This window comes from Talpa europaea, assembly GCF_964194135.1.
Source record: "Talpa europaea genome assembly, chromosome: X".
Taxonomy (NCBI): domain Eukaryota; kingdom Metazoa; phylum Chordata; class Mammalia; order Eulipotyphla; family Talpidae; genus Talpa; species Talpa europaea.
The window spans coordinates 8,224,411-8,242,191 of NC_140081.1; positions in this window are offsets into that span (position 1 = coordinate 8,224,411).

Below are 17,781 nucleotides of genomic sequence, written 5' to 3' on the forward strand. Positions count from 1 at the left end.
CGCGGCGCCGCCGCACACTCACCCGGCTCCGGGAGGATGCGGGGCTGGCCGAGCGTCACAAAGAGCAGCCCGTTGCGCGCTGGCAGAACCCAACTTTCCACCCGGCTCGCCAGGGCCGCCAGATACGTCAACAGAATCCATCTTTCGAAGGGCCTGGAAGGCGCCGGCTTTTCCCGGCCCGGGCGGAGCGGCAGAGCCGCAGGCGGCCCCGTGCGGTGCCCCGGCGCGGAGGCCGCGGTGCGCCGCCCTCTGTGCCCAGTGCCAGCGCCGGGGGCGGCCCGAAACCCACTTCGGGGGCCCCCGCCCCGCCGGCCGGCGCCGCCTCCGCGGCCGTCTCCGGCCCCGCCGGCCAGCGCGCGGCGCCGGGAGCAGCCGCGGGTCCCCGGGACGCCGCGCGGGTGACGGCCTCGGCTCGCGTCCCCGCCCCCGCCCGGCCCTCCCCGCTGGCCCCGGCCTCCGGGCGCCGTCCGGCCCCCGGGAGCAGGCCCCTCCCCGGGCGCCGGGCCCCGCCAGGCGTGCCCAGCCCGGCGCGCCCCCCGCGTCCCGGTGGCAGGTCCGCGCGGGGAGGACGGGGTGGGGGAGGCCCGGCCCGCACGGGGGCGCCGCGGCCACTACCTCGCAGTCGCGGCCGCCGCCTCCAGGAAGCCGCGGGGTGGTCGCGGGTGCGGGAACCCTCCGGTCTGGCCTCGCCGCTGGCCTCCGGCCGCCTGAAGGGGGTGCGCAGCGCTGGGAGCCGCCGTCGCCGCTGTCACCGAGCTGCTGTCGCCGCCGCCGCCGCCGCCGGTTGTGCGTGAGCGTGTGTGCGCCTGTGTCCGGGCGAGTGTGTGTCTGCGTGCGGCGCCCGGCCTTTACTATATACACCAAGGGGTGGGAGGAGGCGGGGAAGGGGAGGGCTTGGGGGAGGTGGCGGAGAAGGGGGAGCAGAAGGGGGGCGAAAGGGTACCCGAGGAGGCGGTGGCGGAGGAGGGACAGGTGATCTCGCCCACGGGGAGGGCGTGGCTGTGGGCGGCGCGGGGTGGCAGGAAGAAGGGGCACCCGGGGCGGGGGTGGGGGGCCTAGCCCGGGGAGGGCCGGGGGAGCGGGGACCCTGCTGCTTCAAGGAGGCTGGGGCCCATGCCAGACCCCAGCATGGAGAGGAGAGACAGCAGAGCCCAACAGGGGGGAACTGGCAGGCCACTGGGAGCAGGAGCCTGGGGGAGGGCCGGGCGATCACCCTAAAATGCCAGTCGTGCTGCAGGTCGAAGATCCTTCTCACCAAGTGTGAGATTATAAAAGACAAAATTAGCCCCCGCGTGTAATCTAATTTCCACGTACTGGCCCAAGAGGTGATTCATTAATTAATCAAACATTTATTAATGTTTATTAGACATTGGGCTAAGAACCGGACTTCCAGAGACGATGACTATATGGCTGCTAACCCGTGAATAACAGGTATCACCACCACTATTGATCATTTTTAAAATAAAATAAAAAGCTAAAGCATATAAATGTTTTAAGAGAGCAAAGGAAGTGACTGCATTGGTTTAATTAATCCCTAAAGATGTAAAGATCTGTTTCTGCTAATCAAAACAGGATGAAGATATTTGAAAGCTAATGGCCGAGCAGAAATTATTTTAATCAGACCGGAGACAAGTTTGACTCTCTCTGTCCTTTGCAGTTCAAGCCTCCTTGAGTCCCAGCACTGTGCGTAACCATGGCTTTCCTCTTGTCGATTTTGGAGTGGCCACACAGAGTGTGAACCACATGGAGAGCAGCCTGGCAAGTTTATAATTAGTATGGGAACCTGAACTTGTGTGTGAAAGGTTCTATTCTAACCTTGTTGTGTTGCAAGCATAATGTGGTGGAAGCCATCAAAAACATGATGGTTTTTGTGGGCACTTTTGCCTTTGTGGACTTCTTCCACCATTAACAAACAAAAAAAAAAAAGTGTGTTACATTTTACAATTGCGTTGGTGTAAGGTGAATATGTTATTGTATATAAAGCAGTTTCTTCAACCTAAAGGATCATTTTTTTTTTCTGTCTGATTTCAAGAGAAATTAAAACATTTCCATGGAGGTGTGAACCTCTTTCTCTAAATCACACACACTATTGTAAACTCATGTTATCTCAAGAATAAAAAAGAAAGTATTCAAAAGAAAGCCCACAATTACATGGACTCCTTAAAAGTTCTATGGGCTCCAGGCACTGTACCTACTGTTTCGAAGGAAGATGTCAGCCCTGGTAATACCATTCCTAGATACTGAACCTCCTCTTTTGAAAAAAACAAGGGTTATATTAAAAGTACCCCATCGACTTACGGGCAGAAAGCCACAGAATGCGGGTTTAAGACTTGATAAAGCATATGAACAGAAGGTATCAATTCCTACTTGGTCCAATCAGGCTCTTGGGATTTTAAATCAGCTCTGAGTAATTAACGATGCCTGTGGAAATATTTGCCTGTGAATGTGTGTTCAGTCACTTCAGTAATCAGAAACTTCCTCTATGGATCTCATAACTGTTGTGAGTCCTTGCATCAGGTATGTGAGGGCTCAGTTGCCAGGACCTAGCCTGACTACAACTAAAGACACAGCTGGGCGATTATAATTGGGCAAGTTCATGGATGAAAGATCCATAAAGGTTCTGTGTGTGTTGAGGGGGTATGTTGTGTATAAGGCAGGGATTGATATTCTGGAAGGCAATTACTACCCTATTTCTTTTGCTGGACTCATCACAACCCTGGGTTAATGTTTGATCCTCGTTGGCAGTTGTGATTCATATTTGCTGCCCTTTGAGGTGCTTATGTTTTCAGGAATGACTATATTGATTCAGATTAATGCATAATAAACAGGCATCCTGGCCCCCATTTGCAAAGAAACATACAGGGGCACCCCTCTGCATTTTCATCGTGGCTGGTACAGAGAGAAGGGAAAACAGGCATCTGTTATGGAGAGGTCTGGATTGCTTGGAGGTGGGAGGAGAGAGGTTTGGGGACAGAAATAGAGCATTGATGTGGAAGAATTGTGTTCATACATTTAAAGGGGTGCCTACGAAAATGGAGGAAGGAAAGACATGCTCCGCTGGCAGAAAGATCAACCAAAAAAACCCCTCCGGCATGGCTCAGGGTGATTTTTGAGATCTGTAATCCTAATACTCGGTGATTTTAAATAGTGACTCAAGAAAAATTTCACCTCAGATTTGATTCTTTTACCTACATTCTGCTCCTGGAATACATCGCCTCATAATCTAGTTTTCACATCCTCACCAATGATTCATTCATTGGTTCAACAGACACCTATTAAGCACCTGCTGTTTGCCAGTCACTAAGCTCAGGACTGCGTTTAGAGGGATGGTGAGCATAAGCTTGCTGGCCCCAAGGAGCTCGCCAGACCAGCCTGTGTTCCTAGTACATCGCGACACTTGGGGGGGTCATGAGCAGTAACACCAGGGGCAGTAAACATTGGAGGAATGGCTCATCCCTGTACTGGGGAGGGGTCAGGAATGACACGGGGCAGGGCTATCAGAAAAGACTGTGCAGAGATGGTGAGCCTCGGAGATCAGCGCGCGCTTCTGAAGTAAGGGAACAGCACAGTAAGTGTAGGTAACAGGAGGCCCTAAAGCTGGGAGGCACAGCCCATTCTGGAAGTGGCACTATTTTATAAGGCTGAGGGCACGTGGGGGAACCTGGGGGCGGGGATCGATTGACATCCTTGGTCTGTCCTGTAAAGGAGCTTTTGTTTTTGGTAGTCAGTGGGGAGCCATCGAAGGACTTTAAATAAGAGGTGGGCAGGGAAGACTTGGGATGAGGAGTGACCACTGAAGTGGTGGGTGGGAGGGACCGATGGGCGGTAAGACTGGCGACGTGGAGAGCAGGTGACGGAGGTGGTGGCCACTAGCGGAGTCTGAGTCACAGTAGTGCCAGCAGAGTCAAAGAGCAGGAACTTGAGTCAGCTGGTACCCAGGGTGTGGAATCCACAGGACTTCACGCTGGAGGAAGCAGAAGGAGTCAGGGTGGCTGACCCCTGACTTTCAGAATGAAGTGACCAGGTGGGGGGTGTGGTCACTGGGAACAGATTTGGGGCTGGAGGTGATGAGTACCATAGGCGCCCCCGAAACAGCCTCAAAGACAGGAAAATGAAGGCAACGCTGATAGGAGAGTGGGGAAGGAGGGCAGGGCGGCAGCGATGAAGTTCTTGATTAAGGCCAGTGACCACAGTGGGGCTTAATCCTTGCAGGCATTGAATGGGATGCAAAACAGCCACTTGAGAGTTGCCCCACTCAAGGTGCGAGGAAACTGGCTGAGGGCTGCTCCGCACAGGCGGGGTTCCTTCTCAGGCGAGAAGCTGCTGGCAGCTGAATGTCTGCGGAGCACACCACCTGAGGGTGTGTTTGGAGCACCTTCAGCTTCAGCTAGGCGAACCCCTGCAGGGCATCTTGAATGGGAAGTGCCTGCGGAGTGGCACTGCCAGAAGTCTGGCGGGTGCTTGCAAGAGCAGATCTGGCATTCAAGGTCTAAGCTGAGCACCTAGACCTGGGAGTTGGGACCTGCATGTTAGCTGAGCCAGTGGGTAGTGACCTCTGCAGAAGACATATGTGACTAGTGTTGGTGACAGAGCCTGTCACCCGGGGTGTGCCAACCTGATTTGTTCCATCAGTGTGGAATATCAGTGTGGGTTTCTTGAGGAGTTCCTGGCAGCCCGGAAGTTACAGGTGCCAGCTCAGTGCTCATCGGTGTGACTATGTCCTTTGCTTTCAAGAAATCCTCCAGGGGTCTATAGTTAGCTGAAGTTGAATAATGTATTTCAAGCTCTTTAACAATGTTTTTTGGTGGTCGATAATATTTACTGGATGCTTGAATGACTGAATGCAGTGGACATGTGAGAACATACCCACAATATAAAGGGACAGACGTTGAAAAGAATGCAAGAGATAATAAGAGAACAGAGGGATGGCGCGACCCCAGGCTCCTGGAAGGAAATGAACGGATCTTTGGAGGAACAGGCCTGCAGGATAGTCACAGATAAAGGAAAGGTTTTGACTGTTTCAATAGAATGGAAACTTCTAGGGTGGTCGGCATGAGGGTTCCAGTGGCCTTCATCTGAAGATTTCTTATGAACTGTACTATGCCCTGATTTTACCCAATGGGCATAACGCAGTTCATATGAAAGTTTTAGTTAAGAATGCGTCAAGGGATCTGGGAGTTGGGCTTTCAGTCAGGCGATTGACAAGCACATCTGGAAGAGCTGTCACATCACAGTAGTAAGCTACGGGCTAGAACACAGCGTCCCCCCAAGTCCAGCAGTTGCTTATCTGGTCACCATCAGATCATTTGCTTTCAGAGGATTGGGAGCAATTGTCAAGAGGAAGAGGCAGGTCATGATAAGGGCTTTGCGGACGGCTGCTGTCCCGCGTTCCTCTTGCTGAACAGAACCCTGATGCAGGCCACGAATCCATCCCTCTCCTATGAACCCCCTCTCCTGTGAACATGGTACCTTACAATTTGATCCTAGCTTTAGGGTGAGGTCTGTTGAATTGGAAGCAAATTGCATCCCTCCCTCCTGTTATAGTTTCAACCAAATGGATGAACAGGTCTTTATTCTTCTGAGAGAGCAGAACTCCCGCTTCCAAAGGGAGTGAAGGTGATGTAACTGCACTTGCCAACCGGCTGCAAAGCCGTGCTGCCAGCGACCGTGTAATCAATCGTCTGAACTGGACGGCACTGACCGAGAAGGGGGTTGCTGTTACCGATCATGTCAGGACAAAAAGGCATTAGCTGGGCCTTCCCACAAAGCAGGCCGGAGGGTCCTATGATGCTAGGGGCCAGCCTGAAGGTAGCTGATGCTCAGGGCAGCAACAACAGAGAAAGAACCTGCAATTCTGACCATGACACTGAACTGCTCCCTCAACCACCCCCTCTGGGGCCACCTGAACTGACGCTGCCTGGTATGTCAGTTATGATGCAGCTTTAGAGGTTATGCTTCTCTGAGTCAAGCCTCTATTGTTTGTAACTGAAAGCATCCTCAGACATACATGCAGTTGCAGGATTATTGATGTTTCATTTTGTTTTCATCCCAGATAGGGCAAGCCATTCTGGAGTGAAAGATTTAACGAAAGCAAGACAGGAATTGATATATTTTAAAATTTTTTTTTCTCTTTCTTTTCCCTTCTGGAAGGAATTGATACTTTAATCTGACTTTAAAGACAAGTAAGGACGTGATTTAAATAGACTGCGGTTGCAGTCTGTGGTTCTGCTGGATTTGCAAGGCCACTGTGCACCGCCAGATTCCATCCCAGCAGCCTTAGGAGCACTCCCTTGCCTGACAGGCTCCTGGGCCGGCGGCAGGAGGGCTCATTTCTAGCGCCTGCTCTCTTGCGGCTCTGAGAGGCTTGGAACCAGGTATGCCCTGCCCCAGTCCTGGCCGCCCTCCGCCCTGTGTCCTGTCCTTCTGACTTGACCGTGGGCAGGGAAGGTTGCCCCACGGCTGCCGTCTCCCACAGAACCAACCTCAGTTCTCTGTATGTGGGCGGCCTGCAATGACTGTCGGGCCACTGCATGATTCTCCACCTCACACTTGTGCTCCAGTCCCTTCCTCCCGGGGGTGGGGTGTGCTCCTTACCTGCCACCAGCCCTATGGGCAGGTACGGCCCCCTTTCCTGTGGTGGACGGAGGATGGGCACAGAGTGAGTTTGGGGTTGGAGCCACGTGACTGTCCCCTGAGGCTGCCAGGGTTTGTCCAAGTCAAGGAGGCACCGGTACAGCCGAGTGATCAGCCAGGTGACAGCGGGGCCATCTACGTCGCTGAGAGAGGACCCGAAACACACGCTGCGGCTGGGAGACGCCTGGGGTCAGCAATAAGGCGGTGGGTTTTGGTTAAGTGGACAGTAGCCCCAGATTTGGCTGTGGAAGGTGAATTATCTTGCAGCACAGATGCCAATGGCAGCCCTGGCTCGAGTGTGGTCCAGGGACTGGCGCCCCGAGCACCAAGGACAGGAGAGGTCGGAGAGGCCGCTGCACGTTCACAGAGGAGCCAGATGATCTCTGGTGGGAAGAGAAACATCCAGCAAGTCACCCTGGAGGAAGGAGCACTGGAATTAGAAGAGTATCCAAACCCATCCTCAGAAATAACTGCTGAGATCCTTCAAGGCGGGAGGCGACAACCAGGAATGCCCCCTAAATACTCCCAATCGCCCAAAGCCACAGTCCCCTGCACCCGGCACGGTGACGAGGGCACGTTGCATCTCTGCAGTTGTCTCAAGAGAAGAGCTCCTGAGGATTGCTCGGCCATCACCCCCACAGGCCACTGGAAGCCATTAGTTCCCGTAGATACAACCGGATCTGACTGAGCTGGGGCGCGGCTTATAAACAAAGGAGAACGTGGCCATCAATTTCACAAACGGCTTATGCCACAAAATGCTTCACATGCTCCTATGACCTTCAGTGTGGGGCTGGCCCGTGAGGTTTGTCCCAATTCATGCAGTGCTGGTCTCGCCAGTGTAACTGACAAGGTTTCTGCTACTATAAATTCTAAGGAGTGAAAGGAGTTGCAAGGTCATCGGCTTTTGAACAGGACATCAATGCATAATACAAACGGGACTATGATCATTTCATGTTTCTTCAGCTGGAAGAATATCTCAAATTATAGAATTTTACAAATAGAATAATTTTGTGGGGAAAAACAGCAAGAGTAAAATCCGCCCCGTCCAGGGTGGTGAGCCCTTTATGTTGTCATTCTTCCTATTTGTGGCTTCTCTGCATCAGGACAACATCCAAGGACCCCCCGCCCTCGATCCCACCTTACTTCAGCCCCTCCCAGCTGACTTCCCCGATGCTGTGCTCCCCTCGGGTTAGCACTGCCCAGTTTCTAAGCCAGACCACCAGGTGTCAGGTCCAAGATCAAGCTGCTTCTCACACCTCAATGGCCCTCGTGGCCGAGGCATCGCTCAGCCACGGAGCCACGGGGCTCACCAGTGTCCTCTCCACGAGCCTCTTCCCACATGAGCCCCAGTAGAGGACGAAGGGGCTGCCTCTGCTTTTCTGCACAGCCCCCCTGCCCTCCCCTGCAGATGTGGCTCTGCCACAGAGCCAGCTCACCCAAGGGTGCTCTTGAGTCGCTGACGTTTCGCCGTCACTGCGGTCTGCACAGGCCAGAGCCAGTTTCTCACTCACTGACACCGGGTCTGAAAGGGCTCCCCCAAAGGAGAGGAGTGTTGCATGAACTGTACACCACCCTGGGTTGTCTCTTTCACTCCTTCTGTTAGATGGGGCCTCTTTAGACTTTTTTTTTTTTGAGGAATCAACATTTTGGTCACAAATAGAGGAAACTTTTTGAAAAATACATTACCATTTTAGAAAATATTCACTATTTATGTACAAATACTGTAGAACACATCTAGCTTATTCTTTGAAAGTGGTGTTTCATTATAATAGTCATTAAAAATTAAATATAAGTGTAAAAAGAAATGTATTCTCACTTGAACATAACCACTCTCGATGATCTGTAAATTTCCTTCAGGTTTTTCTCTTTACAGCATTTCCTCAACTGAAATAATATTACATATGACTCTAGTCCAGCTTTTGTCTCTTGAGATCTTGAACTAATACGCATTTCTCATAGCATCCCAATAACATTACATAATCACAATAAACATTGCCAATGGTTCGATAAACAATTTTATTAATTGGATTCATCACCATATACTTAGCTTCCCCTGCTGTTGGAAGTGTAGGCTTTTTCTGAACTCCACTGTTGTAAAGAACACTGCAATTAGTATCTTTGTGTATATCAATGCTTCCCATTAATAATTATTTCTCAGAATAAATACACAGCTGTAATATTTCTGGGGCAGACACAGACACATTTATATGTTGCCAAACTGCTGTAAAATAGAATATTCCACTTATAAGTCTGGATATGAGGTCTGGTAGAACTTGCAGGGCGAGCACTCAGCAACCTAGGCCAAAATATTTGTCTCTCTTTGTTTTAAACTCTCTCTGATTCCTAGGGGCGTGGGCCATTTTTATTTGCATTCTTTCTACTTATATCCCCCCCAGGGAATTGTCACTTTTCTGGCTTTTACGCACTTATTAGTAAAATCATAGTATTTGCATCTTATTAGAGTGAGAGTATATGTGTCCTTTAATGCAAAATAAATATATGTCATAATTGCAGCAGATGTATAACTCCTTTTTTGTTTCATGAGTTTAGGCTATTTTTTTATGCGGATACATTTTAATTTTTTTTTTTTTGTCTGTGCTCTACCCACTTTTTTTTTCCTCTTTTTTTTTTTTTTTCAAGATTTATCCATCTATTTATACAAGCACTGGGCACAGCCAGAAGCGCGGAAGGGCGAGAGAATCCACCAGAGTCAGAGCGGGGAGCAGAGCAGGCAGACTGACGAAATACACTGCTGAGGGGAGCAGCGGGCGGCAGGAGAGGTCTGTGCGCCATGCGGGACCCTCACCCGTGGCCGGGTGGCAGGGGACTGAACCGGCGCCGCAGAGGCTGCGGGCAGCCCTGCAGCCCAGTGCTCAACCACCACGCCACCAGGGGAGGCCCACATTTTAAATTTTTATCAAGTTAAATCTCTCCATGTTTTGTGATGCCTGCTATTTTGAAGGGGAAAAAAATGAGTCTTCCTTAAAGAATTCCATTTTTGTTCATTTAGAATGTTTTGGTATTTGTACGGAGACACTGATTTTTCCCCCCATGTAGCTGACCAATTGTCTCACAGCAAACAGTAAGCTGATATTTAATAGGTTCTGTTTCTGAGCTGTCAGTTCTGTCTTGTGGCTTTGACTCTATTTTTAATTGAGCTTCTTATTTTGGGATAATTATAGATTCACATGCAGCTGTAAGAAATAATACAGAGATTCCCATATACCCTTTGCCCAATTTCCCTCAGTGGTAACATCTTACAAAATTATAGACAACTTTGCAAGCAGAATATTGATATTGATAATACACTGATTTTATTCTGATGTCTCTAGTTTTACTTGTATTCGTGTGTGTGTGTGTGTGTGTGTGCATTTGTAGTTTATCAGATGTGCAGTTTTTTTTCCATCACTGAGGTCGAGGTCAGGGCACTTCACCACAAGGATCCCTCCATTGCCCTCTTTAACCCCACAGCCACCTTTCTTCTAACCTTCTGCGCCATCCCTAACCACTGCCATCACTACTCCATTTCAAAAATGGTATGTAAATGGCATCATACAGTATGTAACCTCTGCGGATTGATTTTTTTCACTCGACATCATGCCCTGCATTTTCATTCAAGTTAATGTGTGTCCCAATAGTTTATTCCTTTTCGTGGCTGAATACTAGTCCACGAGCCACCATGCTTGATTTAACTATTCACCCATTGGAGCACATCTAAGGGATTATCAGTTTGGGACTATTACAGATACAATGAACATTTGTCTATAGGTTTTCTGTGAACCTAATTTTTCCTTTCTCTAGCTTTTAAATACCCAAAAGTTACTGGGTTTTATGATAGTTGCATGTTTAGCTTTTAAAGATTTATTTATTTATTTATTTATTTATTTATTTATTTATACAAGCACTGGGTACAGTCAGAAGCGTGGGAGGGTGAGAGAATTCACCAGAGCCACAGTGGAGAGCAGAGCATTCAGACTGACAAAGTACACTGCTGAGGGGAGCAGCGGGCAGCAGAAGAGGTCTGCGCGCCATGACCCTCGCCGGAGGCTGGGGATAGAACCAGTGCTGCAGAGGCTGCGGGCAGCTTCACAACCCAGCGCTCAACTGCTGTGCCACCGGGGAGGCCCATGTTTAGTTTTTAAAGAAACTGCCAAATTGTTTATAGAGTGGCTGACACATTTTACATCCCCACCAGAAATGTATGAGTTAAGTAGTTTCCCACAGACTCACCATTACTTACTGTGGAACTATTTTTATTTTAACCATTCTAATAAGTGCGTAGTCTTAGTTCGTTGTGGTTTCAATTTGGATTTCCCTAGTGGTTAATGGTGTTGCTCATCTTTTCATGAGCTTATTTGCCATCTGGATATCCTCTTATGTTAAATATCTATTCATGTCTGTTGTCCATTTTCTAATTAGATTGTTTGGGGTTTTTTATTGTTAAATTTTGATAGTTGTTTATGTAGTGTAGATACTAATCTTCGTTACATATGTGCTTTGTAAATATTTTCTGTCCGTATCTAGTCTTTTCATCCTATTAATGTAGTCTTACACAGAGCAAAAGATTTATCTTTTTTGTTTTTGTTACTTATCAATGACTTGTTGCTTTAGCACCATTTGTAATATATGTGGAAATTAAGAAATTAGGAAATGTGACGCATCCAATTTTATTCTTACTTAAGACAGCTTTGACCATTTGGGCGCTTTTGTAGTTCTGTTTATCTATGAGACGCAAGAATGGTTCAGCATTTACAAATTAGTCAGTGTGATACACCACATTAACAGACTGAAGGATATAAACCATATGATCATTTCAGTAGATGCAGAAAATGCCTTTGACAAAATTCAACATCCTTTCATGATGAAAACTCACAACGAATTAGGTATAGAGTAAATATACCTCAATATGATAAACGCTATATGTGATACACCCACGGCTAGTATGTTACTCAATGGTGAAAAGATGAAGCTTTTTCTCTAAGATTAGGAACAAGATAAGGGTACCCAGTCTCATCAGTTCTATTCACCATAAGACTGGAAGTCCTTGTTAGAGAAATCAGGTGAGAAACATAAATAAAAATTACCCAATTCTGAAGGGAAGGAATTAAACTATTAATGTTTAAGGATGACATGACCTTACACAGAGAAAACTCCAAAGACTCCACTATAAAACTGTTAGAATAAGCAAATTCAGTGAGGTTGCAAGATACAAAATCCATTAAAAAAATCAGCTGCATTTCTACATGATAACAATGAACTAGCTGAAAAAGAAATTAAGAAACAATCCCAGGGCCTCCCTGGTGGTGCAAGGGGTTAAGCAGTGCACTATGAAGCAATCCGCAGCCTCTGCAGCACGAGTTCGATCCCCGGCCTGCCAGGGAGCAACCCACATGGTGAGGCAGACCTCTCTTGTCTCGCCTGCTGCTCCCCTCAACAGTGTATTTCAGTCCGTCTGCCTGTTCTGTTCCCCGCTTTGTCTCTGGTGAATCCTCTCACCCTCTGCACATCTGGCCTGTACCCCACTTCTTGTATCCATAAATAAATAATTCTTTAAAAAAAAAGAAAACAATCCCAGTTATAGTACCATCAAAAAGAATAAAATAGCTAGGAATACATTTAACCGTGAGAATGAAGACTCTGTACACTAAAAACGACAAGACACTGAGATTGAAATTGAACAAGACCCAAATAAATGGAAAGTTTTCATGTGTTCTTTGATCAGAAGAGGGAATAGTGTTAACATGCCCACATTACCCAACGTGTTCTGTAAATTTAATGCAATCCCTATGGAAATTCCAGTGGCATTTTTCACAGAAACAGAAAAAACAATCCTCAAATTCATATGGAACCACAGAACACCCTGTGCAGTTGTTCAGCACCCTTTGTTGAAGAGACAATCTTTAACTCTTTGTATGGCCTTTGATTCTTTGTCAAAGATTAGCATTAACACATTTTTGAATGGTGAACCAGCCGTGTATATCTGAAATAAACTCCACTTTGTCGTGGTGTGTACTTTTTAAACATTGTTGGATTAGATTGGCTAATATTTTATTGAGAACTTTTGCATATAAAATCACGAACAACATTGATATATATTTTTCATTTTTTGTACTCTTTATTTAGTTTTATATATGTGTTGCTGAAGCGGGCATTTGTTTAGTTTTAGTATCAGAGCAACATTTTCCTCAAAAAGTAAGTTGTGGGATTTTCCTCCTCTTCTATTCTCTGGAAAAGATTATGTATAATTGGTGTTAATTCTTCTTTAAATGTTTGGTAGACTTCTCCAGTGAAACAGTTTAGGCCTGGAGAATTTTATTTGGGGAAGTTTTAAAATTACAAATTCATTTACTCTAATGGTCACAGGATTATTCAGATGATTTCATTTGGTTGAGTTCTAGCAGTTTGTGGTTTTAAAGGAATTGGTTCAATTCTTCTAAGTTGCTACATTTATTAGTGTAAGTTGTTTATAGTATTCCCTTATTATCCTTTAGATGACTGCAAATCTATAGTGATAACCTCTTTAATTTCTGATATTGGTGACTTCTCTATTTTCATTTTTTTTTTTAGCTGTACTAGGACTTCAGCAATTTTATTTTTGGTGAATTATTAATACTAATTAATGCTAATTAGTATTAATTAGTATTTAATTAATTTTTACTATTATTTCTTTTATTTCGATTTAATTTATTTCTGCTTTTTATTATTTCTTTCCTTCTGCTTGCTTTGGGCTTATTTTTCCTTCTTGCCCTATTTTATTCAGGTAGGAACTTAGGTTATTGATTTAAAACCTTTCTTCTATTCCATTATGAATTTCCCTCTCAGTATTACTTTAGCTACACACACATATTTTAATAAGTTGTATTTTTCTTTTCATTTATTTCCATATTTTAAACATTATTTTGGAGCTGTCCTCCTTGACTCAAGAATTATTCAGGGGTATCTTGATTAATTCCACATGTTTAGAGATTTTGTTATTCATTTTTTGTTACTGATTATTAGTTTGATTCCATTATGATCATAGGACATGCTGTATATAATTTAGATTCTTTCAGATTTGTTGAAATTTGTCTTATGGTTCATGATATTGTCAAGATATTGGAGAATTACATGGATTTTTGAAATAAAAATTGTATTCTTCTCTTGTTGGGTGGAGGGTTTTATGTATGCCAATTAGGTAGTGTAAGTTCATCACATTGTTCAGAGGCTCTATATATTCTCTGATTTTTTGCTGCTAATTCTATCAGTTGCTGATAGGGAGATTTTGGAGTCTCTGACTATAATTGTGAAATTGGCTATTTCAACTTTTAGTTCTATTAGATTTTGTTTCAAACATTTTGAGATTCTGTTGTTTGGTGCATACACATTTAGAATCATTGTAATGAACTGATACATTGTTCCTTTTATCATTATGTAATGTCTTTCTCTGTCTCTGCTAATTTCCTTTTCTCTGTAGTCTGATTTATCTGATATTAACTTGTTTGTTATGTTTGGATAGCATATTTATTTCCATTCTATTACTTTCAATCTACTAAGATGTTGAATTTGAAGTGAGTTTTTTGTAAACTACATAAGCTGGGTGTGTGTGTGTGTGTGTGTGTGTTTTAACTCACTTGGCCAATCTATGCCTTTTTGTTAGTGTTAGAGACCATTTACATTTAAGACAACTACTGATATATTGAAGATTATACCTGCATTTTATTATTTGCTTTCTGATTGTTTCCTTTTTTTTCTTAAATTCCTGTGGATTGCTTGAACATATTTTTAGGAATTCACCCTGGATTACTTATAGTATTTATGTAGCTTTCTTAGTGGTTGCTCTGGGTACTACAATATTCATGTATGGTACATCACAGTCTACTGTGCCAACATTTTGCCTCTTCAAGTAATGTGTGAAATCTTGCTTCCATTTTGGTTTCCTTACTCTTATGGTTTTAAAACAACTTAGCATTGAGTATCATATGGTGTTATAACTTTTGTTTCAATCATAAATTTTAATTTATAAAGTTTTGAGAAGGATTGTCTATTCACACATATACCTACTTTTTCTGTTACTTAAAGAAGTAAATAATTATGATTAGGATAGAAATAAATGAAATAAAGACTAGAAAAAAACAATTAAAAAGATCAATGAAACTAGGGGCTTTAAAAAAAGATAAAATTGACAAACCATTAGCTAGACTAAGGAAATGAGAAGACTCAAGTAAATTATAAATGAAAGAGGAAACATTACAATGGATGCCACGGAAATAGAAAGGATCATAAGAGACTACTATGAAAAATTACATGGCAATAAGTTGGATAAACCAGAAGAAATGGAATCGTTCCTAGAAATGTATAACATACTAAGACTGAATTATGATGAAATAGAAAATTTGAATGGACTGATAGCAAAAAAATATAGAATCAATAATAATAATAATAACAACAATAATAATAAACAACTCTCAACAAAGTCCAGGACCTGATGGCTACACTGGTGAATTCTACCAAACATTTAAAAAGGAACTAATGCCAGTCCTTCGCAAATTCTTCCAGCATTACACTGATACCAATGCCAGACAAGCGCACTACAAGAAAAGAAAATCACAGACTAACATGCGTGATGAATACAGATGTCAAAATCCTCAACAAAATGCTAGCAAGCAAATTCAACAGCACATGAAAATATCATATACTATGGTAAAGTGGACTTCATCCCTGGGATTCAGGGTAGTGGAACATAATAAGCAAACCAACCAATGTGATATACCAGATTAACAAAATGAAAGATAAAAACTATATGATCATCTCAATAGATACAGAAAAAGCCTTTGACAGAATGCAATGTTTTTTCATGATGAAATCTCTCAACAAATTAGGTACAGAAAGAATGTACCTCAGTATGGTAAGGGTCATGTATGACCAGCTCCCAGGTGATAACATGATCAGGAACAGGACAGAAGTGTCTTGTCCCTTCATTCATCATAGTACTGGAAATCCTTGCTACAAAATTGGAGGTCTCCCTGATGGCGTAGGGGTTAAGCCTCAGCGCTATCACCGCTGCAGCCTGAGTTCTATCCCAGGCCAGGGAGCAACCCTCACGGCGCAGCAGACCTCTCCTGTCTCGCCTGCTTCTCCCCTCAGCAGTGTATTTCAGTCAGTCCGTCTGTTCTGCTCCCCACTCTGTCTCTGGTGAATCCTCTCACCCCCCACACCTCTGGCCTATACCCCGGTTGTTCTATTCAAAAATGAATAAAATATTAAAAAAATAAATAAATGCATCCAAATTTGAAAGGAAAGACTTGTCTCTGTGGATGATGCGATCCTATAAATAGAAAATACTAAAGACTCCTCAAACTGTTGGAACTAATAAACAAATTTAATAAAGTTATAAGATACAAAATCAACTTTCTCCCTTCTCAATGTTTCAGAATTCCTTCTTTTATACCTTTCTATTTGAACCTGCTTTAGCTAATATTTAAGAGTAGGTCTGGTAATGACAAACTCTCTTAGTTTTTCTTCATCTGCAAATGTCTCAATTCCCCGTAATACCTAAAAGATAATCTGGGTTGGCAGTTCTTTTTCAGAGTTTGAAAAATATTGTCCCATGTCCTTCTGTCCTCCCTGGTTGCTGGTGAGAAATTTGTTTTCACTTGAATTAGTATTTCCCCTTTGATAATGCATCATTTCTGTCTGACAGCTTTCAAGATGTTGTTTTTCCTTTAGTTCTCAGAAGTTTAATTATGATGTGCTGATATGACTTTCTTTGAATTGATACCAGTTGAAGTTTGCTTGTCTGTGTTTTCTTTCGCCATTATCTCTTTTAATATTCTTTCGGACCCCTTCTCTTTCTCCTCTTCTGTGACTCCAGTGATACGGGTGTCAGCTCTTCTGTCATTGTTTCACGAGTTCCTGAGAATCTGTTCATTTTTTTCCAATCTACTTTGTTTTTTCAGAATGGGTAAATTTTATCAATCTGTTCTTAAGTTCACTGATTTTTCTCTGTTGATATATTTACTCTACAACTGAATACATGGAGCTCATTAAAATATTTTTGGTATTTTTTTTTTTTTTAGTTAGGAGATTTCCACTTCATTCTTTTTTATAACTTGTATTTCTTTTGTGAGATTTTTCTACATTTTCATTCATGTCAGAGAATTTGTTGCTGCTTGTAAACTTTTTTTTAATGGCTACATTAAACTCCTTGTCAGATAATTCCAACATCTGATTCATCTGTGCTTTGGCATCAGATGACTGTCTTTTTTCATTCAATTACATTTTCCTGGCTCTTGACACGATGGGTGCTTTTCAGTTATATCCTGGACTTGTTCATTATTGTGCGATGAGACTCTAGGTCTTTTCTTTTACGTTAGCAGGCAGTCACCTGCGGAGGCGTAGATGCAGGCTCCCATCTCTTTTGTGGACTGTGGTTTCAATGATAACTTGGTTTTCTGAGCCTTTGCAGTATTTTTTTGCCACGCTTGGTTTATCTTGCTGTGGCTCCCACTGGTCCCTGAGAGTGCCAAAGGGACTGCCCTGGGCAGTCGTCTGATGTCTCCAGGTAGAAGAAGGGAGTTTCTGGTGCGTAGGGACAGAAAGTGTTTTCTGGGCCAGCCAGCTTGTGTGTGGCAGAATCTCTGTCGCAGGTGCCAACCCACCGCCTGTCGTCTCTTGGCAAGAGAGGGGAGTCTCCAGGCTGGCAAGGGAAGACAGCACTTCCTTTAGCTGCCTGTTTTTAGTGGGGCTCTTGACGCACCACCCTTGCCAGCGCTGCCTGGCTCACCTGGTATTGTCGGAGGTACTGTTGGCTCTGGTGGAGGAATGAGCTTAAATGTGCTGCCCTCTGTTGCTATGCCAAGCCTGGGTGGCCTTTTTCTGTTGGGTCGGGGAGAGAGTCCCTGCTGTTGTGTTGTTCCTCCAGTCCCAGGAGCCCCAAGCAGCTCTCCTTCCTCGTTCCATCTTCCAGAATGCTCTTTTCGTTGCCTCTTGAGTTCTTTCCAGGGCTTAGAGTTGCCCTTAGCAGGGGGGAGCAAGGAGAAATGCATCTAAGTGTCCAGAGCAAGATTTCTTTTAAGTTTTAATTAATTCTCTTTAAAACCGAAGAACAATTCAAGAACACCATCATTATGATTAGTATATGATTGATACTAAAAACAATTCTGGCATGGA